The sequence below is a fragment of the Triturus cristatus genome, chromosome 6 (assembly GCF_964204655.1).
Source record: "Triturus cristatus chromosome 6, aTriCri1.1, whole genome shotgun sequence".
NCBI classification, from domain to species: Eukaryota; Metazoa; Chordata; class Amphibia; order Caudata; family Salamandridae; genus Triturus; species Triturus cristatus.
Window position 1 is genome coordinate 894,019,785 of NC_140589.1, and position 25,502 is coordinate 894,045,286.

General features: G+C 43.0%; 1 protein-coding gene across 1 annotated transcript in view; it reads right to left on the reverse strand.

Annotated features, from left to right (window-relative positions):
- Positions 1 to 478: 478 nt before the first annotated feature.
- SCAF8 (SR-related CTD associated factor 8) overlaps positions 479 to 25,502 on the reverse strand; it is a 1,763,249-nt gene continuing 1,738,225 nt past the window's right edge. Inside the window, exons 24-26 of the transcript XR_014963046.1 lie at positions 16,943 to 17,183; positions 16,191 to 16,345; positions 479 to 989 (exon numbers count right to left, since the gene is read on the reverse strand). The gene's annotated coding sequence lies outside the window, so the exon portion shown is untranslated. The remainder of the gene's footprint in view (positions 990 to 16,190; positions 16,346 to 16,942; positions 17,184 to 25,502) is intronic.

The window sequence follows — 25,502 nt, forward strand, 5'->3', positions numbered from 1 at the left end:
ACTCTGAGTATCATCTGCATATAGATGATATGAGAACACAAAGGAGAACATGTTGTTACCAATGGACGTGATATAGGTAGAGAATAGGAGAGGACAAGGCCTTGTGGATGCAAGCTGGTAGAGGTTTAGTGTATGTACGTATGTATGTAACTGTAAAGGTTGGCGGAAAGAGATCTGAGCACCTGGAGACTGAAGACGAGAGTTTGAAAGGTAGGAGGAGAGCCAATCAAGAGATAAGCCCTACCAAAGGAAAGGAAGAGTAATGTAGTTTGTTAATTGCAAGTGTGTTGTAGGTACAGGAAGTACCAACAACTTCTAACTACTAATGTACTTTCTCCTTTTCAGCATGGATGTTTGGCACAGAAATCTATGAATGAAAATCAGGGAGAAAGTGTTTCACTTTAAATTACTCCAGCTAAACATTGTACATAGGAAATTTAAAACATGTTCAATTATGAATGAAGATTCCACACACTTTAGCATGAAAAAGATATTTTATTTTCAATTTTTTATTGTCTTATTATAATTGTTTTTTTATATATTACCACTGTAAGGTTAACAATGACAACATTTCCCATAATCTTAAATACCTGTATCTTAATTCAAGCGTGGGATATTTGCTGAACTTTGTTCTGCACTGAGTGTACTTTTCCTACTTGCCCTTGTATTAGTGTTGTTGTCCTTCCATATTTGTGCGAAGTTCAATGGCATTTTTTGTATATGAAATATTGTCACTGCTTTGACTATCCCTGGTTTATTCCTCTCTTAGGATCCTATGACCACAATGGCCGATAGTAATGGAATGAACCTTCGAAAGGCTCGGCTGTGCAGCATACATAGGTTCACTCCTGGTCACGATAAGAATCTAAATCAACATTTCAAAGTCAGAAGACGAGTGCTAATGTGCACAGTACTGGGTGACGTCAGCTTGAGGCTCCAGTGCAGAATGGGAGCCCAAAACCATGTCTTCAGGGCTGATACACTGTATCCTGTTAGAAAAAAAGTTGTGGATTACCATGGACATATTGCAAATGGTGAAAACTACACAATAGTGGTTGTAATTTCATACAGCAGAATCATAAAATATATACTTTCCTAGACGGCTACCCATATATACTCTCCTAGATGTTTACCTATAATACTTAATATGTGCTTTAGGGAGCGGGTTTTATCAGACTGTTGAATAATGAAGCAGGAAGCATAGGTAGGATTTTGGTGATTTATTCAAGTGGAAGATGCACCCCCGACTGGAGCCATCCAGCCGCAGAGAAGGCAAGGCTGAGAATGTGTTACATATAAGCATTGTAGTAAAGCACAGGTGAGTTTACATGAATAAAAGGTGTACACACAATTAAACCGTGTGGTGAATTATTCCAGTGCGAAATCTCATAATCTACAAGAAATGTGTTTGAGTCGTGTGGACCTTATGAGACATGGTTCATGTGACATGTCATGGTCAGTGACCTGTGGTCGGGTGTTATGTACAGTGACCTGCGGTTGAGTGGTATGTACAGAAGGTTCAGGAACAGAGATAGAGCCGTGCTCTCCTTTATGAGGTAGATCAAACCAATCGCAATGATCATTTTCTGTGGTGGCATGTTTTGCTAAAACATTGGCCTGAAAGGGAGATACTTTAACGAGGGCTCTCTTGTTCCACCATCCTTTGTTATCAAGAAGAGCGGAACCGAACAATGGGAGGGAGACTTGGGAACACTTGAAGATGAAGATTGGCAGGCAGCACAGATGTCCCCTAGAGAGGCGGACATCACCCTCCGCTTCCGATTGATACAATTTAAAATTTTCCATAGATCGTATTTAACGGGAGTAACACTTACAAAGATGGGAGCCAGGAGTGATCCACTCTGTCTCAGGGGCTGTAACCAGACGGCTACCTTTTATCATATGATATTGGAATGCCCGCAGCTTCTACAGATATGGGAGGGGGCCACGACTCATATCCAAACGGCCCTAGGGAAAGAACTGACTCTTACACCAGGGCTGGGTCTGCTTAATATATGGGCGGCAACAGATCTTACAGAGGTGGAACAACAGCTAGCCACACTCGGATACACCCTGGTCAAACGAGAAATAGCCAAGAGATGGGGGGCGTCGAACTCTCCAACAACAAGAGCATGGCTACAGGAGGTTGATAAGTGTATGATCGCAAAAAAGGACGTTTTTATAATCCGGGGATGCCCAAAGAAGTGGGATAGGAAATGGGGCAAGTGGAATGTTTACCGTGGTAATCTCTGTATTTCCCCGACGTTGGAGCTGGAAATGAGACGTGGGGGTGATCGAGCAGCAGAGAACCTGTTAATGTGATTTTTCCTGCCACTGTACATACTTACTCATTGATTGCTGAAATATTGATTCTAATGTATGCATAACTACAATTGAACCTAATAAAACTATTAAAAAAAAAAGAAGAGCGGAACCCTTGTTCACTTGTATCACCATGATAGGTGAGGAGAACTTGGACATGCCTTTGGTCACTTTTCTGGGGTTTTTAATAAGGACCCAATCCCCTTTCAGTAACGGTTGGGCAAAGGAGTGTTTCCCAAAGTCAAAATGTGACTTCATGGAGTCTTGCTTGGCTTTGAATTGCTCTTGCAGTGAAGTGGCAGGAATGACATAATTTGGATCTTGTTTGCCTTTCCGAAGCAACCAGCTGGGATTTAATTGCGAGTGAACACTTCTTTTTCTGAGGAGAGTGAAAGGTGCAATACCAGTGGTGGAATGTGGGGTGGTATTGTAAGCCCAAACTTTGTCATGTACGAAATTTAAAGGATTCTGTCTGGTGGAGATCGCAGTTTGTATACCTTCCTTAATAATTCTATTACCTCTATCCACCAAACCGTTGGAGGAAGGTGACTATAATGCAACCTTGATGTGAGAAATGTCTTGCATTTTTAGGAAGGAACACATTTTTTGTGAAACGAAATGTGTTCCGTTATCAGTTACAATGAATTTAGGAGAACCTTCAACATTAAATATGTTTTTTAGAAAGGTGAGGGCATTCTCTGTAGAAGTGGCATTGAAAAAAGCATAGTAAAGCCACTTAGTATAGTAGTCAACTAGTAAAATCAAGCACTTATTTTCATTTGGTAACATGTCAAAGGGACTTGAAAAATCTAATCCCACCTTATCTCAAGGGTTCTCAGGAAGAGGAACGGAATGTAGGGGAGAAGACGGAGTATTCCAGTGTTTGTCTGAATGTAAATATTCTGTGCAATTGTCAATCATTTTTCTAACTTGTGCATCCAAGGAATTCCACCAATAAAATTGTTTAATGCGTTGGCATGTTTTGGTAACACCCAAGTAACCTTGATGAGCAGAACAAATGATTGTGTAGCGCAAGGATTCAGGTGGTATGAAAAGGTTGTGACATAAAATCATGTTGTTAACTAAGGACAATTCATCAGACACGTTGGAAAAAGCTCTTAATTCAGGTTAAAGAATTCTACGTTCTGGCCATTTGTTTATAATGAAATCCTTGACTTTTGAAAGTGTGATATCATTTTGATAAGCTGTGTTCCATTCATTTTCAGAGATAGGAGGACACTCGGCAGTGGCATCAATAATAGCGACTACACATTCAATATCATCATCAATTTCCGGTGTTTCATTTATAGACAATCTTGATAAACAGTCAGCCCTGAAATTTTTGCCACCAGGGATATGTTTTATAATGAAATGGAACTCGTGGAGTTTTGAGACTAAGCGGACTAGTCTGACGGAGGCTTCATTGGATGTGCTGCTGGAAAGCATGTGCATGAGTGGCTTATGGTCTGTGTAGATGTCAAATTCTCGCCCCCACATATAAGATTTGAATTTGTGAATGGCCCAGACACAAGCTAGGGCCTCGCGTTCCATGGTGCTGTATCTAGTTTAAGTAGACGGGAGTGTTCTGGAGGCGAAGGTGACGGTGTGTTCCTTGCCTGCTACCCATTGACCTAACACAGCGCCTAAGCCAGTAAGACTGGCATCAATGCTAATGAAACACCTGTTTCCATCCAAGAAAGGGTGTAAGGCCGGGGAGTCTTCAATACATTTTTTGACGTTTTCAAAGACTCTCTGTAGGTCATCCAACCACACAAATTTTGCTCCCTTTCTTAGAAGGGCCTGTAAGGGTTCCACGATCTGTGAATAGCCCTGGACAAATCTAGCGTAATATTCCACTAGACCGAGGAATGAGCGTAAGGAGTCTCTATCTTTGGGGGGGGGGCGTGGCATCCCTAATGGCCTTTATGAGAGAAAACATTGGGTTTTATACCTTCAGGTGAAAGTGTGTGTCCTAAGTAGTCTAACTCTTGTATTGCGAATTTCCATTATTCATGTCTAACTGTCATTCTAGCTTTTTCTAATACTCTTAAAACCTTGGTGAGAACTTTGTCGTGTTCTGTGATGTCATTGGCAAACACCAGGTTGTCATCCTGGTAGGCTTGTACACCGGCTATGTCCTTAAGAAGGGTATCCACGAGCCGCAGAGGCTAGTCTGAAAGGTAGTCTCAAATATTTGAAAGCCCCAAACAGGGTAATGAATGTGGTTAATTCTTGAGATGGAAGTGAGAGAGGAATCTGGTGGTACGCAGACTTGAGGTCTAATAAAGAAAAGTACTTGGCTCCACCCAAATTGGCTAAAAGATCATGGATTTTGGGTAGGGGATGACAATCCACGATTATGTTGTTGTTGAGGGAGCGCAAGTCGGCACATAGCCTAACCTCACCAGTTTTTTGCATACTAAAACTATGGGAGAAGCCCATTCTGACGAGTTGCAGGGAGTGATGATGCCTTCGTCATATAGGTTTCGGAGAACTTTCTTTAACTCATCTCTAGCACTGAGGGGTAGAGAGCGAACTTTGTGAATAATGGGTTGTGTGTTAGGTTTAAGACGAATCTCATGTTTGAAGCCAAGAGCTTTGCCAACCTTATTCTGGAAGACAGTGGGAAACTGATTAAGTAAGTTGTCAACGTTGTAACTAGCGACAGAGAGACTGGACACACTGACATGTTCGTGGTCGTGATAGGTATAATAGTCATGTGGAATGTCTCCTAAAGTGACAGCTTGATCAGAACCGGGTTTGAGAAGTAAGCCCATTGTGGCTAGGTCTAGCCAACCTAAAATATTTCTTCCTTTTAAGAGCTACATAGAATTTGGTGTAGGTGCGTCTACCCAAGCACTCAATTCTGGAATGAAAGTATCCCAACATCTCAATGTCTTTTTTTCGCCATAAGCCTTAGGATTTACATCTGACTTGATAAGAGATACGTGTCCATCCCAGTGTGAATGAAAGGTTGAGTCTGATAGAATGGTGATGGGGGAACCTGAATCAGCTTTAACTTGCAGTGAAATTGTACCAACTAATAGTTTGCACAATGGACTTTTAACTTTAGATAAATCAATTGAGTCACATTCGATTGATAAAAAAATGTCATTGAGTTTATCAGAGCAGGAATCTATATTTTCGTAGAATTCAATGTTGTTGACTCTGGTAAACCTCTTGCCACCTCTGCATACAGCTTGAAGATGTCCTATCTTTTTACAAATTGAACATCTCTTACCAGAGGCGGGACAATTGGGAGAATTGCCAATGTGATTCTTTGACCCGATTCTGTAACAAATGGTGGTTCTCCTAACAGTTTGTTTATTGGGTTTACTGACAACAAGATTAACTGAAGAAGAGGAGTAACATTCATCCACTGTATGAACGCTGGGTTGTGAAGAGCTTTCTTGCAAAATTTTCGATGAGATGGTTGCTCTTTCAATGCTTTTAGCAATATCTATGGTTTCTGCTAGAGAAGGATTCTTACAGCTTAATAGACGTTCTTGTATCTTTTTTGGAAAAGCATGAGAAAATGATCTCTAATACCAGTGTCTGTGCTTGCACAAAACTTGCATGTGGATGCCAGAATTCTAAGTTGGGTAATGTAATCTTCTACACTTTCTTTTAAAGATTGTTTATGTTTACAGAAGTTGTGACGTTCTAGTACAATACTAGGTTCATCAGAGTATTGTTTGTTTAAGCGTGCAAGTGCTTCCTGATAAGTGTCCCAATTATCACCCGACCCGGTGGGTGCAGGGAATATAGGAAGATTTTCAAAGACTTGTTGTGCAGCAACACCAAGACAACCATATAAAATGGCAACTTTGCGGGGTGGCGGGTATTTCACTGCGTTAAATACTACAAGATACTTTTCAAAAACTTTCAGCCATTGTCGCCATTTGAGTATAGGTTTGCCTGGAGTTTGAAGAAAAGGGGCTGGGGTTTGAAATTGTTGAGCTGAAGCCATGACGAATGCTGGAGTGCCAAATGAGATGGAAAGCGTGCCTGTCAATGTGATAAGGCATAAAGAAGATGACAGCTGTTGTGATGAGACAGTAAGCAGATGACAGCTGTGATGAAGCAGTAAGCAAATGCACTTATAACACAGACTTTGACCCAGAGCATGGGAGTCAGAAAAGAAAGAAAGGATGGGGAAAAAAGACAGGAGAGGAAAGGGGAAGAAAGCGGAGAAAGAAAAGAACACTGAAGAGTAAGATAAAGAGACAGGAAGTGTAGGATGATGGAAGAAATAGGCATGACAAGGAATCAGGCAGTGCTGGTATTTGGCAACCCAGGAAATCGGCAACACCAATGTGAGCTCCTCAGAACCTTGGACACCCGCCCTGGTCCTTCAACAAAGCCCCCACTGATTTACAATACCCACTCCTTTCCTTCCTACCTCTCTTCATAATTTCACTGTACATTCCATCCACCTGACATACTAGTCTGGAAGCAGTGGCGGCTGACACTGAAAAAAAGTGGTAGGGCGGGTGGAGAGGGAGCGAGGGTGCACTCGTGGGGGGAAAAAATAAAAAATTGAAAAAATTTACCTGGTGCTGAAGGCCGCCTTTCTTTCCTCTACTTTCAGCCCCTGGTCTCAGCAGTCCCTGGGCCAGCATCACGGACTCCCCATCCAATTCCCGCGCTGCTCTCAAGCATGAGAACAGCATGGGGATTGGCCTGAGCGGGCTGGATTAATGCTCGCTCAGGCACAGGGTGTCTGTGCTGTTTCTCCAGCCTGGCTGTGCAATACAGATGGGTTGAAGAAACCTTAGTGCACCTGTTAGTTTGACAGGCCTAAGACGGCCGATCAAACTGACATGGGCACTCAAAAGTGCACATACCACTCCTCCACCCCCTCTCATGGCCCAGCCCCGCCCCTCCCTGAACTCCCTGGCCTCAGCCAGCAGCTGAAAAATAAAACTATAATAAAATATCATTTTATTTTTCAGCAGCTGGCTCTGAGCCAGTGGGGAGACACTCCTTCGCCATTGCGGAGGAGCCGAAGCTGTCTGGAAGTCTCTAAATCAGGGAGGTTCAGAAGCATCAGATCCGTTTCCCATTTTCAGGGTGACCGCAAGCGATCTAGAAGATAATTTCATTCATTGTAAGCATGCATATTTTAAGTAGATATATTGAAAATTAAACACAGACCTAGCCACGTGGACCAATGATGGTCACCCTGGTCTTTAATAAACTAATCACCATCAGTGACATTGAAAAGAAGAAGTAAGAATTTCAATGAAAACACAATTCACCTAGGAGAAGGATTAAAGATATTTGTAACAATGGAAAAATGATGCCACAAGCCAACAGTAACAACTTGGTTGCATTTGCCTATAAATGAAATATGACTAAAGAAGTAACATTTAAGTGGGGAAACTCACTTTTCTGTTTTAAATAACTGGCTTTATTTAAATTTTTGGGAAAAAAAATATAAGGTCATATTATTTCAGGTACATCATAATATCATCAGCAAGTACATGAAGACACAGCAGTAGTGCGACTTCAGGAGCAGATAACAGTTCCTGCTGAGTCCCTGACCACCCCCGGGGGCAACAATAGCACTTAAGGCATGTGTGTTCTGCAATGTATAGGTGTCCGGCGTACCCGTGGCTTGGGGTAGATCCAGGAGAAGTGTCCTATGCAACCATGTTAATAAGGAACTGGTGGGGTGGAGTTCGAGAGGAACATGGAGGGGCCCGGTCCATAAGAGGAAAATCTGAGTGTCTGAAGGAAGCGGTAAGCTGGGCGAGTTATGAGGAGATTCTGAAGTCTCAACCTGAATGGCATGGTTAGAAGGGGAAGACATGACCCACTAGGGAGCATTGATGTGAGGAGAGGGCATTTGCCCAGGTAGTGCCAAGCGGAGTGGGGGGAGCATCTGGGGCAGGGGGCTGTGGATCGGACTGGGGGTATTGTGACTGGGGTCCCCCAGAAAGGGGCAAGGGGTCTGCCGGCTCCTGAGGTAAGACGGAGGGGGTCGCATGGGGGCTAGTTGGCAAAATTGGTCCAGTAGTGTGTCCCAGGCATCAGAGAGGGGGACTTTGCATAGTCAACGGCCCTCCTCATATCTGAGGCCCTCGCCCTCCGTCCATCCCCACTTACAGATCGTCCCACGCCAGGCCACCACTGGTGGCCCTGACGGTGCTCCCCAGGGCATTGTCAGACTCCTCTTCGCCAACAGGAGGGCCTAACTGGAAAAACAGGCCCGTACCTTGTGCTGATTCCAGTGTTTGAAGATGCCCAGGGTGCTGGCCTCCCATGAGTCCAAGTCTGGGAGCTCTGTGACATCGCAAAGGGTCGAGTGTATGTAAGACCAGTAAGGGAAAGAGATGGACAATACCAGAGCATATGGCGTAAGTCTGCAGATGCCAAATTATACCAGGGGCAGCAGGGTGCGCGTGGGGGGAAGCAGCGATTGAGTTGATTAGGTGTTATGTAATTAGAAAATGTTATGCTTTTAAAACGTGCATTCAGCAAGACTGATTGAGGGAATTCCAAAGCTAGTTCCCATTCTTTGTCCCCTCCCAATATCGTCCTCCCACTTAGAACGCTGAGTCAAGAGTGAAGGCCAGGTGTGTTACCTGAGCACCCTGTATAGCCAGGTGACAAGATGCCTCCTGGTGCTCATCTGAAGCAGTGCCTGGAGGTCCGTGCAGGTCGGAGACTCGTCATCTGCCATTGACCAGAGAACACAGAGAGTGTTGCGGCACTACCCATACATAAGGAATTGGCCTGGGGGTATCTAGTTGTTAGCTCTAAGTTGGTCAAAGGTAAGTAGTCTTCCCTCAGTGAAAAGGTCCCCCACCGTGTCCAGGGAGAGCTTGTGCTAATGGCATAGTTCTGGTGCAGGGCACGGAAGGCCTAGCAGTGGGAGCGAAGGGTCATAGGTGTAATGTGACGAGTAAGGACATTTACCATGACCATACATTGTCGAGCTATGGTGATGTGAACGGACCCTGGGGATGGAGGTGTGTATTTTGGAAACAGAAGGCTATATGTTGCGGCTGCTGTGAGGGTGAGCGAACCCTAGCCCATATCGCCCAAGTTCTGTCCGCTAGCCAGCGGGATAGCCACTGCAATTGAGCCGCAAATAATATGCCTCATAAGAATGGGCACCTATCCCTCCTCCATACTGGTAGGGAGCTGCACCTTTGCCGAGGCAATTCGGTGGCGTCGATCCCCCAGAGCAATTCTCTCAATAGAATTTCCAGGTCTCGGACGAAGGAGCAGGGAGGTATCAGGGTGAAATGTGTAAAATAAATACAGTAGTTGGGGAAGGATAACCATCTTTGACAAGGCTATTCTCCCTGTTACCACTAGCAGAAGCTGTTTCCAGAAACGCAGCAATGACAGGGCCCGTCCCAGGTTCCTGTTAAGGAGATCAGTGGCCGAGTGGTACAGGTGTATTCTCAGGTACCGGACCGTGTTACCTCTCCAACTAAGTGAGACCCCATCTAGTAACGCCTCTCGGGGTGGGGGGAGGGGGAGGTGTCCCAGGACATAACGGGTAAACGAATGATTTAGCAAAGTTAACAAGGAGGCCCTCCACATCGGCAAACTTGTGGAACATGGCAGTCAGGGAGGTGAGATCCAAGTGTACATCACAGAGGTAGAGCAGCAATTCATCCGCATATAGGGACACCCCATGTAGGCTGTCAGCTAGGGGTGCCCCATTCTCGTCATTCCCGATGGTGATGAGCAACGAGCGGCTCCATCGCTATCACAAAGAGAAGGCGGAACAAAGGGTAACCCTGTCTGGTCCCCCTGCCCATCGAAAAAGCTGGTGAAATGAGCCTCCCAAGTCACACTCTGATCAGCAGAAAGTATTGGACGTTCAACTGTAGCAGCTGTTTCTTTACCCCCAAGAAGGTGGCTCTCTGCCGTTGTACAGCCTAGGTATAATTTAGGTAGAGCATGACAGTCTTGTCCTCAAGTTTTAGTGGACACTTCACCCTCGTTGCCCGCAGCAGGGCGTTCCTTTCTTTGAAGTGAAGGGGTTTTGCAAGCGCTGGACACAGCGGAGAGTTGGTGGGGGCCGTCGGGCTGGAACCCGATAGGCTCTCTCCAAGGAATAGAAGGGAGTGAGGTCAGCAGGCTCAACAAAGGTCTTAAGTCAGGGTTTGGACGTTAGACCTTCTGGAGCAGCGCTCCACGTCATAGGACCGCTCCTCAAGGACCCGGATTCTACTCTGCAAATCCTTGATGAAGTGCTGGTGTTCCGCCATATGCAGCTGTAGGGAAGCCAACACCACATCGAAGGCCCTCATGTTCCTTGTCTGGGAGGAATACGCATCACACCACAGGAGAGAAGCATGTGACCCTGGAAACTGCCAGAGAGGCACATTTAGGCTGGAAAATGGCACCTTCTAAAGTTTAAATTTAAAATATGACCTTACCACTGAATAATATTTTAGATTATGATTCAAATGAATGGAAGAAGCATCATTCTAGCTGTTCCCAAACTGAATTTAGAACTCATTAAATGTAATAAGGTAAACCAGTGTTAGGCTATGGAAGAGATATGCTTGCTAAAGTGAAAAACAACTTAGGGGGGGGTCTTCACTGTCAGGACATGTGAAACATGAAATATACATGGCCTACTTTTTAAATAACATTCATCCCGCCCTATGAGCTGTTAGGGCCTTCCTTAGTGGTTACTTATAAGTATTAAAAAGGAAGGTTTAGGACTAGCAAACGTTTTTTTTGGCAGGTTGAGATGTCAGTTTAAAACTGCACTAAAATCTGCAGTGGCATGCCTAAGACATGTTTAACAGTGCTATGTAAGTGGGTGGCACAATGAGTGCTGCTGCCCACTTGTAGCATTTACTTTACAGGCCTTGTGTACAAGTAGTACCATTTAGTAGGGACTTCCAAGTAAATTAAATGTACCAATTAGTGGTATACAAATGTTACCATGTTTGGAAGGGAGATCACAAGCACCTTACCACTGGTTAGCAGGAGTAAAGTGTGAAGAGTCCTAAAGCCAACAAAACGGGTTCAGAAAAAAACATAGGGAGGTGAAGGCAAATATTCGGGGTAATACCACCCAAAAAATGGTCACTTCCAACAATAAAGAAAAAGTAGATAAAAATATAAAAGTATGTGGTCCTCTCAGCACCTATATCAAAAGGGATATTTTTAGTCAAACTCAGTTTTGAGGGATTCTGAGCTAATTATAAATACTGAAAGACCTTGTTTGGTAGGTGAAAAACGGTAGACGGTAGGGTAGGTTGTACAAGATGCCATTTCCGGTATGGGGATATGTATTTAGGAAGCACACGTTTAGAGACTTGTGTGCTATTTGCAACAGAAGTTATTCCATGGTAAAACGGATGGAACACAACTATGGGGAAATTATTCCAACATATACCACATCTGAAATGTGAATGAAAATGCTATTACACACGTTTTAAAGATCTACTATCAATTCTGGAAGTTCAACTAAGGTTAACATATTTTGTAAAGTTTCTGTGGTGAATTTAAAATGAATTAAAGGTGGAAGGTAGTGTTTTGGATGCTTTTAAACTAGGTGAACATGACAGTCTTGAAGAACCTCGAAATGTTTTAGATGAAACGAAATACAATGAAATGTGATTTAGAAGAAAATTGGGCACTAAAGTTAAACTGAAGTCTGCTAAATAATTTTGGCGGTGCAGAGATAAAGTAGTGAGTTGTGCTTGATACCAAATGTCAAGACAGGGAGTGCCCTCACTAGGTTTTATGTTGTGAATTCCTCAACTTCATACTGGGATAGTGGATGAGTACCGAGGCACACTAGTTTTCATTTAATTTCCCTAGCCACTCCTTAGACAATATCCTTGGAAGCTCGCTGCTTCTAATGTGAGTCAAGATTTACATGTGTGTCCTGAACTAATGAGCTTCATGCATCATAGACACATAAGTATTACTATTGCCCATACTTCTGTGAATTACATGTCACATGGATATGTGTTCATTATGACTTTTCCTTGCTAAGACTGACTTATGCTGATGAAAAAGCTTTGTGAATCATGAAGCCATTCTATAAACAATGTGTTCAGATGCTTGAAGTGTGGGAGAAATGATGCAAACCTAAGGAAGGAACTCTGAGTAAGCTGTCATTTTAGGTAAATAAATATTCCAACTTTAACATATCAAGCCACCAATGGTCTAAACAAATTCTTCCTTTGAAAAATGTCTCTTGAAGGACAGGACAATATAGCCCATCTTAGAGTGCATTATTAATGGCTGACTGAAGAAGACACAACTTGACATTTCATATCAATGGACTCTTTGTGTTACATTTACAACTTACACACTGAATCCGAGAGGGAGAAGGTGGATGCTGTCAGAACCCCCTTTCTGTGGGATAAGACACCCGGGGTGAGCTCCTGGGTCTGCTAAACCCTCCCACTGTTTGGAATAGCAATTTGGCAGCCTTGTTTCAGATAGGGTACACCCGTCATGTGGCTTGAACCCTGAGCTGGATAGATTCTGCCTGCAGATTCTTCTACTATTTCGTTTCATTTAAGAGTTGGCTAAACTTTTAGAGGAAGGGGTGGATTTAGTGCTCAGTCACTTGATCTCCTCAAGTGACCGGTCGCACACTTAGGCGGAGCACTATTTGTTGTTTTAAGTGTTTGCCTGTGGGATGGGGTGGGTTGCAGCAAGACATGACACAAGTTATGAGAAGTTACTGATAGTGTGCTTGGTTAAAAATATTGAGCATGACACAAGTCGAAGATCAATACACATAGATGGGAGCACAGGGGGGGGCAATGCGAGAGGGAAAATTTGGGGAGGGGTCTGCAGGGGGAATCTGCTCCCTGTGAAAGAGATATATGGTATATTCTTATCTCAAGCAATACTCGGTGCAGATTGCAATGTTGCAGGAGCCCCATCTGTTTAGGGTGGAGGCCGACAAACTGCGTAAGCGGAGTACTCAAACTACGCTGAAGGTAACTGTATGGATGGCGGTGGATACCTCTTTTAAACCCCGAGAGGTGATGACAGACCCATTAGGGAGGTACGATGAAGTGGTGGGACTGTTGGAGGGATATGACACCAGTCTGATAAAAATGTATGCTCCTATAATGGATGATAATAAATCTTTCTTGAAATTGTGAGAATGACCGCACCTTAAGCTACAGAGACAGCAATATGGGCTGTGGACTTTAACTGTATCCTGAATTTGAGAATAGATAAGTTTCACCGCTGGCCTGGGATGAAGCAAGGCATGGAAACTGTGCTCACTGACTCTAATATTGACTTTGATTTGGTAGATGTTTTGAGATTCTATCACCCATATGATAAGGAATACTCTTACTTTTCCAGTGTACATGGGGGTTTAGCATGTTGGACTATGTGATGGGACGCAGGGAAGACATAGCAATGTTTAAAACTCTGTCTTACTTAAACAGGGGTGTCTCTGACCGAGTGCCTTTGATTGCTACCCTGAAGCCGCAGTATGGTAGACCGAGCATGCTTTTGCAGTCAATGAGTTCAGAGGCACTGACAAACGCTGCGAAAAACACATGAAAGAATATACCACCCAACTCTACATTTAACCACAAATCCCCAGAGAAATTAGGGGTTAGGTGCCAACTGGAGCGCACACAGTCTGACCTGGAACAAACACAGGCACTAAAGGAACAACAGATGACGTAGACCCTTTTGACTACAGAGAGAGAAGGTGGCCACGATGCGACAGAGGACACTAGGACAATGGTAGATACATATACACACACACAATATCGACAGAAGCTGTTCAGGGAAGAAGATAAGCTGGGAAGCATGTTAGCCTAGCTATTGAAGTGGAAAAGACCACAAACGCACATTATGAGGCTGAGAGAGAAAGGTGGGTCGGGCATTACAGTGAGGGGCCATATTTATGAGAAGTTTATGGTATAGTTGAAAGACACCTTCTATCAGAGGCTGAATGTTCCTCCTGGTGATATTACATGGTACTTGCGGGAGGTGGGACTCCCACGCCTGACTGAGGAGCAACGCCAAAACCTGGAGGTCTTGATTAGAGTAGAAGAACTAAAAGAGGCATTGGAGAGTATGAAAAGGCTAAGGTAAGGTGGATGGTATCGCGGCAGAGGTTTATTAGGAGCTATTCCCGCCTTTGTTGGAAAAATTGATGACAGGGTTTATGGAGGCATGTGAGAGGGAGCAGCTCACTCATTCCCAGAGGGAAGCGGTAATAGTTATGATTTCTGAGAGCAAAGACCAGGAGCTGCTTACGTCTTATAGGCCACTGTCGATGCTTAACACAGATGTGAAGCTGTTAACTAAGGTCCTTGCTAATAGAATTTTTGAGGTGATAGGCTTAATGACTGCTGCAGACCAGACGGGGTTCATTCCAGGTAGGAATACTGCATATAATATAAGAGACTCACACAAGCCAAGCAAATGCTGGAGTCATCAGAGGATGAGTATGCAGTAGCGTCCCTGGACTTGGAACGCCTCTTTGACACGGTAAACTACCCGTTTCTATGGGTGGTTCTGAAAGGCATGGGCTTTGTCCCAACATACATAAGCTTAGTAAAACTGTTATATATTGAACCTAGAGCCAGAGTACGTACGGGAGGAATAATAGCGGACTCGTGGGCTTTGGAAAGAGGAAGCAGACAAGGCTGACCTTTGTTGCCGCTGCTGTTTGCAATAGTGATTGAGCCGTTCGCTTGTAGTCTGTAGAAGGGACCTTACCCGTGGGGTATTTGAGTGGGCAATGTGGCACTTATTTTCTCCTTGTACGCAGCTGACGCATTGGTACAACTAAGAGACCCACGTAGACCTCTTCCACATTTACTAGAAGAAAGGGAGGAGTTTTCAGACGTTTTGGGCACGTGAACTAACTGTAATAAATCAAGGCGGGTCCCTTTGGGGCAATTGGTGCGAAACGGGGAGGACCTATCCACAAATGTGAGATTGGAGTGGTAAAGAGGTAGTTTTAGATATTTGGGGGTTTGGGTAATGCAATGCCTGCTGGTCTAGTATTCACTCAATATGGGCAGAGTGGTGGTGAGTTGACCACTCTGCAAAATTCTGGGAAATACTGCCCCTTTCGATTATGGGTCGAATCTCTCTAGCAAAGATGGTTTTTCTGTGTCACTGTCTTTATGTGCTGCAGAACATGATGTGCTCTATCCCTATGTCTCCATTATGCAGATTAGCCTTTTGTGCACTTTGCGGTGGGCTGGGAAACACAGTCGAGTAAAGTTGGATATACTGAAACTCTGGTAGGTGGTCTGCAACTTGTGATGAATTGAGGAGGGACCTACGTAGCTCCTAGTGGGTATAGGATCGGGGCGGACAACAATGGAGCTATTTATGATGGGTCGTGGAGTTCTGGGGATGTGCCGGGCCTGGTCTGCAGTGCGACAGAAGTATGGCACAAGGTGGTGATCAGAGTCCTGAAGAGGTCCCCATTTGTTGGCTAAATTCCTATTTGGACTATCAAACAATTTTGAGATAGGAAAAGGGACTTCTCTTCGAAACTAGCACGAGGGAGGGTTTAAAACTGAAGGGGACCTGTTGTTAAATGATAGATTGTTCAAGTTTGAACAGGTGCAGGAGGTCTCTGAGTTACAAAGGGATCAATTCTTACAATATGCTAAAGTAGCTCATACAGCTAGTGTCATCTGGAACATGTTCCCTGTGGCCACAAATGAACATAAGCTAATGCTAAAATGACTGGATATGGAAGGATGTAGGAAATTGATAAGTACGTTCTATAGTGCAGGACAGGGGCGGGAATGCAGGGACAGTTTGCCAGCAAATTGCTCAGATGAACTGACAAGTAGAGAATGGAAGCTAGCACGTGAGCAAGTTAAGTCTCCCCAAAAACATGTTTTAAATTAATTCAATGTAATTACTTTCACGAAATATATATGATCCCGGCAATCTGGCCTTGATCTATCCAGAAAGGATGTCCCTTTGCGGCAGATATGGTGCTTCCAAGGTTGGTTGTTTGCCCCTGATGTGGGGGTGCTCAGGGACGGAGGGTCTCTGGAGTGAGTTAGGAAGGAACCTGAAAGGAATAGAAAGCCTCAATATAATTAAATCTATTAAAACATGTCTGTTAAATATACGGCCAAAGAGGAAGCAATGTAAAATGCAGATACGAATGAGGGTGTTGGGTGCTGTCCTTGCAAAAAGGTTAATCCTTATACATTGGGTCTACTAGAACACTGGAAAAAAAGCTTACTAGAGTGGGCTCAAGAGGAGCATCTGATGTGAACAATTTCTTTGTGCACGGCTGAGACACACCCCAAGGCCCTGCACTGCCTGTCCTCTGCATGTAATCAACTTGCATATGATACAAGCTCTGGTTTGAAATCTTGGTTGCACTGGGATAACGCACCTAACTCAACAGGATTTTAGCTGCATCTTGATGTGGGAAGAATACAACATACCAAACAACGCTACCCACTACTTACGGACAATTCAAGGAACAGTGAAAGGTGTGGTAAAGTAAAACAACACTTTATATAGTAAAGAAATCTTGACATCTTCACCATTGGATTACAAAATAAAAATACATGTTGGTCCTTGACTAGGTGTTTGTGTTGCTGTTTGCTTGCAGCACTCCTTTTTACAACCCGGCTGTAAGCAAATGTTCACTTACTTCTTACTAAGTAACAAAGGAAGCTATATGGCATCCAGTTTTATGATGCCCCATTTTTCGTATCCATCTATATGGTGAATTTTCACTTCTGAATCTTCTCTGTCTGCCGTCTGTCATGTATCGGTTTCTGAACCTGTCATGGTGAAGGACCTCTTGTTGGCACCAGCTTCAACTGCAGAGGAGGCTATTTAGCCCTTCTCTTTCCAAAGGGTGACATCTTCATTGACAATAATCTTAGAACCTAGGGTTTAAAAAGAGAAAACACAGCAGAGATCCCTTAGGCTTTTTATTTTTCAAAATCAAATCATGCAGTTAACATGCACAGTCTGTTAAAAGGAGGATGCCATGATTGCGTGTGAATAAAGCAGACCCTGAAGCAAATCAAGTTCTGAGAGAAATGTATTACCTTGTGTCCAGTTGGAGCTTTGAGTTCCTACAACATGGCTTTGGATGAAACAAAATAATTTCTGTAACAACCAATCACGTCAGGATGCTATTAGTCATTTTACATAGCCTGTTGAGATGAGGCAAAGCCAGAATAGAGTGAGCGGCCATTGGTAGTTGTCCAGCCCATTCTCAATAGAGTCATAGGGCATGTACACCAATGGAAGTTCTGTGTAGTTTATTCTCCTCTCATCCCAGAAGAGTCAAATAAGACTGCCTGTTCAAATATAACAGATATACAGATATTAAGGGACTCTGCCTACTAGAAAATACACCAAATAAACTGATGTTCCTTATCTGCAATTGAAGATACATTCATTATTTTCAATAAATAGGGTCCTCTTACGCAATATGACAGAAAGTCACATGGGCTGCCCTGCAAGCCTTTTCAAACATAATGCTCTGCAAGAGAGAACAAAAGCAGAAGCTGAACCTGTTCAAACAGCCTATAAAAAACTTACTGGTCTGACTCCTAGCATCTTCTTCGAGTTCTCTGTCTAGCACATCTCGTACCAGAGTTGGCCAAACCTATAAATAATGTTACACCACCTATGTGTTAGGATTCTGATGCTGTTTACCTTCTAAGTACCCTCCCATTACCATCTATGTTCACTGCCTTACATATCACTATGTGCTTGACATTGGAAAAATGGTTGAATTTGAAAATTGTTGGTAGAACGCATGGGATTTAAAAGATGAACTCTTTGTGTGCCTTGGTTTCATTATTGTTTTCATTTTAGGACTGACATTAGCCAAGCCCTTTTGATTTTACTAAAATGTTATGCACAATATACTTATAGGCACTTTCAGCTGGCCCTCTTTATCTATTAGCTTGTTATTGTGTCATTTACATTTTTTTCCACCCACTTCAGCATACAATATGGGGCAATGGGTCTGCTCACTTCACCCATTGGCTAACTTCACAGTGAGAGACAGCATCCTGCCCTTTCACACCCACATTAGGGGCAGGGACTACTATGGCAATGTGTGCTTTTTGCGACCAAAACATTGTTTTTGTATTTTGCCACAGTTTGTTTATTATTTAGTTTACGGAGCACCTTTCATCTTCCCCAACAATAAAGTTATTTATCTATCTATCTAACCATATATCTAACTATCTATCATCCATCTATCTGCCCGTCCATTCAGCTGTTTGCTTAAAAGATGTTAGATTAAAATATTTAAATATGACTGTGTATATTTACATATCTAAATATAACTAATTATATAAATATACATATATATATATATATATATATATATATATATATATATATATATATATATATATATATATATATGTATTTATTCACTGAAGAAGTCATAAGCAGTGCATTGCAGGGGCGTATATTATAGCTAGCTCTGGTAACTATAACAGCAGAATTTTTCTGGTTTTGTACGAGTGAAATGTGAGCCTAACTATAACGTCCCTGTAACCTTTGTTTTTTTCAAGGAATTGCTAGGTTTTTTTCAATTCTATTCCCTAACTATAATTTCCCTGTAACCTTTGGTTTTTTAAGTGAATTTCGAAGGTTTTTTAATTTTATCTCCTCACTCTAACGTATCTGTAACCTAAGGGGTTTTCAGAGACCCTCCTACAGCCCCCTCCTCATCTCTTAAGCCTCTATTCTCTACCACAGCCCTCCCATCTCTCTCCTGTTGTGTTCCCTCACTCCTGTATCCTCTTGCTCGCCTGCGGCCTTCTCTTTCTCCTGCAGTACCACCTCTCTATGACACCTGCTTCTCCTCTCTATCCTGCAGCCAGCTACTCTCTGCAGCCTTCCCACCACCTCTCTCTCATTCTCCCTCCCTCCCTCTCTACTTCTTGCCATCCCGACACTTCCACTTGGAATACAATGCAAGGTTTGCCTGAGTGCTCTGGTCCCTGAGCCCAGACTCTTCACATATACATAGCTGCTGCAACCTCCATTGCAGCCCTGGTCCCCTCCTGCTGCCTGCGGAGCACAGAGTGCTGTTGGACTGCAGACCTAACTCATCCAGATCCCTGTTGCCCACAGACTTCTGTGACGGGCACACTTCAGACTCTTGTCCCAAGGCACCCGGAGCAGCCTCAGACCCCCGCTGCCCTCTAGCTCCCAGGGGACCCCGTCCAGGCTACTGTGTCACCCCCAGCGACTTCCCTACACCAATGTTCTTTTCAGCCCAGATAAGTATTCCTCACTGCTGCAGTGTGCATATATGACGTGTCCTGCTCCATTTCTGCGGTCCCGCAGATCCGACTACAGGGAATTACCTTTACATGAGAGGAAGAAGATTTTGCACAACGCAAAATGAGGGCAAGGAGGCGTTACTGGAGGTGCCTTTAAACATGTTTGTCCTGGCAGGCAGTAGTGTAGTTGGAATTTGTTAACTTTGTGAACTGTCACAGTTTACAATAACAGAATCTCACCAGGTTTAGTTTTAACTAAAAAACACAGGAGCATCGTAATGTGACAGATCTAACACCTTTCACTGCTGACAGGAGAATCGCTAATGTTCTTCTCTGAGGTAATTTTACGGTCTTCTCTGGTTAAACACTGCTGACCTGTACTGCAGAGTACACGCGACCTGCGCTCTGAATTAGCTGTGACATGACATACAGCGCTATAAAGCAGTGTAAATTAATTCACTGTATGTATGTATGTATGTATGTATATATATATTCACTTAAAAAACCATAGGTTTCACACATGTTATAGTTAGCTGTACATTTCACTCGTAAAAAACCAATGAAATTCCACGTTATAGTTAGATCAGGTAACTATAACTTGCGCGTGCACAATAAACTGCTGATGACGTCACATAGTACATCACTCATGACATGGTCAGTGACATCACTCATGACATCAATGATGACATCTGAAATTACACATTGTGGATTGCGGTCGCGCAAGTTATAGTTACCTGATCGAACTATCACGTGGAATTTCATTGGTTTTTTACGAGTGAAATGTACAGCTAACTATAACATGTGTGAAACCTATGGTTTTTTAAGTGAATTTGCAAGGTTTTGTAAATGATAATTCCTAACTATAACGTGTGTGAAACCTATGGTTTTTTCAGTGAATTTGTACGTTTTTTTAAATGCTAAGTTATGTATTTATTTTTTATTTTTTTTTCTGGTTTTTCACTATGCGCACACCCTGCGCGCACGGTGCGCTTCGCGTATCTTGCGCGCGCTGTGGGCGCTCGGTGCGCTTCGCGCACCGAGCGCCCACGTTGCGCAGTCCATGCCGTGCGCGCCTCACCTTTTTTTACGCAGTAACATTTGTTTTTTTCTCCCTTGTGGGTCCTTTAATTTATTTAATAAATGTGATTGTTACTTCTTTATTTTTTATTATTTTTTTTTTTGCCGTGCGCGTACGGTAAGCTTACCGTACGCGTACCCCGCGAAGAGAAAACACAGCAGAGATCCCTTAGGCTTTTTATTTTTCAAAATCAAATCATGCAGTTAACATGCACAGTCTGTTAAAAGGAGGATGCCATGATTGCGTGTGAATAAAGCAAACCCTGAAGCAAATCAAGTTCTGAGAGAAATGTATTACCTTGTGTCCAGTTGGAGCTTTGAGTTCCTACAACATGGCTTTGGATGAAACAAAATAATTTCTGTAACAACCAATCACGTCAGGATGCTATTAGTCATAGCCTGTTGAGATGAGGCAAAGCCAGAATAGAGTGAGCGGCCATTGGTAGTTGTCCAGCCCATTCTCAATAGAGTCATAGGGCATGTACACCAATGGAAGTTCTGTGTAGTTTATTCTCCTCTCATCCCAGAAGAGTCAAATAAGACTGCCTGTTCAAATATAACAGATATACAGATATTAAGGGACTCTGCCTACTAGAAAATACACCAAATAAACTGATGTTCCTTATCTGCAATTGAAGATACATTCATTATTTTCAATAAATAGGGTCCTCTTACGCAATATGACAGAAAGTCACATGGGCTGCCCTGCAAGCCTTTTCAAACATAATGCTCTGCAAGAGAGAACAAAAGCAGAAGCTGAACCTGTTCAAACAGCCTATAAAAAACTTACTGGTCTGACTCCTAGCATCTTCTTCGAGTTCTCTGTCTAGCACATCTCGTACCAGAGTTGGCCAAACCTATAAATAATGTTACACCACCTATGTGTTAGGATTCTGATGCTGTTTACCTTCTAAGTACCCTCCCATTACCATCTATGTTTACTGCCTTACATATCACTATGTGCTTGACATTGGAAAAATGGTTGAATTTGAAAATTGTTGGTAGAACGCATGGGATTTAAAAGATGAACTCTTTGTGTGCCTTGGTTTCATTATTGTTTTCATTTTAGGACTGACATTAGCCAAGCCCTTTTGATTTTACTAAAATGTTATGCACAATATACTTATAGGCACTTTCAGCTGGCCCTCTTTATCTATTAGCTTGTTATTGTGTCATTTACATTTTTTTCCACCCACTTCAGCATACAATATGGGGCAATGGGTCTGCTCACTTCACCCATTGGCTAACTTCACAGTGAGAGACAGCATCCTGCCCTTTCACACCCACATTAGGGGCAGGGACTACTATGGCAATGTGTGCTTTTTGCGACCAAAACATTGTTTTTGTATTTTGCCACAGTTTGTTTATTATTTAGTTTACGGAGCACCTTTCATCTTCCCCAACAATAAAGTTATTTATCTATCTATCTAACCATATATCTAACTATCTATCATCCATCTATCTGCCCGTCCATTCAGCTGTTTGCTTAAAAGATGTTAGATTAAAATATTTAAATATGACTGTGTATATTTACATATCTAAATATAACTAATTATATGAATATACATATATATATATATATATATATATATATATATATATATATATATATATATATATATATATATGTATTTATTCACTGAAGAAGTCATAAGCAGTGCATTGCAGGGGCGTATATTATAGCTAGCTCTGGTAACTATAACAGCAGAATTTTTCTGGTTTTGTACGAGTGAAATGTGAGCCTAACTATAACGTCCCTGTAACCTTTGTTTTTTTCAAGGAATTGCTAGGTTTTTTTCAATTCTATTCCCTAACTATAATTTCCCTGTAACCTTTGGTTTTTTAAGTGAATTTCGAAGGTTTTTTAATTTTATCTCCTCACTCTAACGTATCTGTAACCTAAGGGGTTTTCAGAGACCCTCCTACAGCCCCCTCCTCATCTCTTAAGCCTCTATTCTCTACCATAGCCCTCCCATCTCTCTCCTGTTGTGTTCCCTCACTCCTGTATCCTCTTGCTCGCCTGCGGCCTTCTCTTTCTCCTGCAGTACCACCTCTCTATGACACCTGCTTCTCCTCTCTATCCTGCAGCCAGCTACTCTCTGCAGCCTTCCCACCACCTCTCTCTCATTCTCCCTCCCTCCCTCTCTACTTCTTGCCATCCCGACACTTCCACTTGGAATACAATGCAAGGTTTGCCTGAGTGCTCTGGTCCCTGAGCCCAGACTCTTCACATATACATAGCTGCTGCAACCTCCATTGCAGCCCTGGTCCCCTCCTGCTGCCTGCGGAGCACAGAGTGCTGTTGGACTGCAGACCTAACTCATCCAGATCCCTGTTGCCCACAGACTTCTGTGACGGGCACACTTCAGACTCTTGTCCCAAGGTACCCGGAGCAGCCTCAGACCCCCGCTGCCCTCTAGCTCCCAGGGGACCCCGTCCAGGCTACTGTGTCACCCCCAGCGACTTCCCTACACCAATGTTCTTTTCAGCCCAGATAAGTATTCCTCACTGCTGCAGTGTGCATATATGACGTGTCCTGCTCCATTTCTGCGGTCCCGCAGATCCGACTACAGGGAATTACCTTTACATGAGAGGAAGAAGATTTTGCACAACGCAAAATGAGGGCAAGGAGGCGTTACTGGAGGTGCCTTTAAACATGTTTGTCCTGGCAGGCAGTAGTGTAGTTGGAATTTGTTAACTTTGTGAACTGTCACAGTTTACAATAACAGAATCTCACCAGGTTTAGTTTTAACTAAAAAACACAGGAGCATCGTAATGTGACAGATCTAACACCTTTCACTGCTGACAGGAGAATCGCTAATGTTCTTCTCTGAGGTAATTTTACGGTCTTCTCTGGTTAAACACTGCTGACCTGTACTGCAGAGTACACGCGACCTGCGCTCTGAATTAGCTGTGACATGACATACAGCGCTATAAAGCAGTGTAAATTAATTCACTGTATGTATGTATGTATGTATGTATATATATATTCACTTAAAAAACCATAGGTTTCACACATGTTATAGTTAGCTGTACATTTCACTCGTAAAAAACCAATGAAATTCCACGTTATAGTTAGATCAGGTAACTATAACTTGCGCGTGCACAATAAACTGCTGATGACGTCACATAGTACATCACTCATGACATGGTCAGTGACATCACTCATGACATCAATGATGACATCTGAAATTACACATTGTGGATTGCGGTTGCGCAAGTTATAGTTACCTGATCTAACTATCACGTGGAATTTCATTGGTTTTTTACGAGTGAAATGTACAGCTAACTATAACATGTGTGAAACCTATGGTTTTTTAAGTGAATTTGCAAGGTTTTGTAAATGATAATTCCTAACTATAACGTGTGTGAAACCTATGGTTTTTTCAGTGAATTTGTACATTTTTTTAAATGCTAAGTTATGTATTTATTTTTTATTTTTTTTTCTGGTTTTTCACTATGCGCACACCCTGCGCGCACGGTGCGCTTCGCGCATCTTGCGCGCGCTGTGGGCGCTCGGTGCGCTTCGCGCACCGAGCGCCCACGTTGCGCAGTCCATGCCGTGCGCGCCTCACCTTTTTTTACGCAGTAACATTTGTTTTTTTCTCCCTTGTGGGTCCTTTAATTTATTTAATAAATGTGATTGTTACTTCTTTATTTTTTATTATTTTTTTTTTTGCCGTGCGCGTACGGTAAGCTTACCGTACGCGTACCCCGCGATTTTTTTTTTTAAATTATTAATTTTATTTTTCGTACTTTTGGGTCCTTCTTGGACCCCCTGACAAACACTAGGGGGTCTGCAACTCTCTTCGTTGCCCCCGTTTCACGTTCCCCACCTTTGTTTCTCAGTGCGAGAGACAGAAAATGGCGGCCGACACTTCCTGATTTCGACCGATTCGAATGTTTACAGTCATGTAACCACCAATCAGAATTGAGCTCGCGCACGGCACCGTACGCGTACGGTAAGCTTACGGTAAGCGCACGGAGCGCGCTTACAGATATATATATTGATTTAAATGCTATTTTCTCAGGACCAACTGAACAGATTTACACCAGACCTACAAAAGGCACATCCTTGACCTGAGGACTACCTCTCTGCCAAATTTCAAGTAATTCTGTTCAGCCGTTCGGGCTGTAGCTGTGTCTAAAGGTCCTAAGGAAAAATGCATGGGGAAAATGCGTTTTGGGACCCCCTTTTTTCTCAGCCCCCGCTTGACGAATCCCCCCGAGACTTTCAGGGTAGGAGCGGAGCGTAGCGCCCCATTACTTTTGAAAATTTCGCGAGGATTCGTCGACCGGCGCCAAAGTTATTCCAAATAGAATGTTGCGGATTTCCTATGGAAACACGGTCCTAACTATAACTATCTACTGGCGACCGCCAGTAGATAATATATATATCGACGCGCCCTTTGTTCTGGAGGCAACGGGTGCTCCCATTCACCTGTGGAACATATATATATATATATATATATATATATATATATATATATTCACTGAAAAAACCATAGGTTTCAGGGGCGTTATAGTTAGCTGGACTTTTCACTCGTACAAAACCATTGAAGTTCCCCCGTTATAGTTAGTTCAGCTAACTATAACTCGCACGCCCGCAATGCACTGCTGATGACGTCACATATTACATCACTCATGACATGGTCAGTGACATCACTCATGACATCACTGATGACATCTCAAATGACATCACTGATGACATCACTGATGACATCATCCAGTGAATGTGTGTTTTTCTGAAAATTACATATGTTTTATATATGTATATTTCAATGTCGATGGAAGAATAAATAGGTATATAAGTGTCTAAATCGATGATTTGTTTTTGAAAAATTGATTGTATAACTGACAGATTAAGTG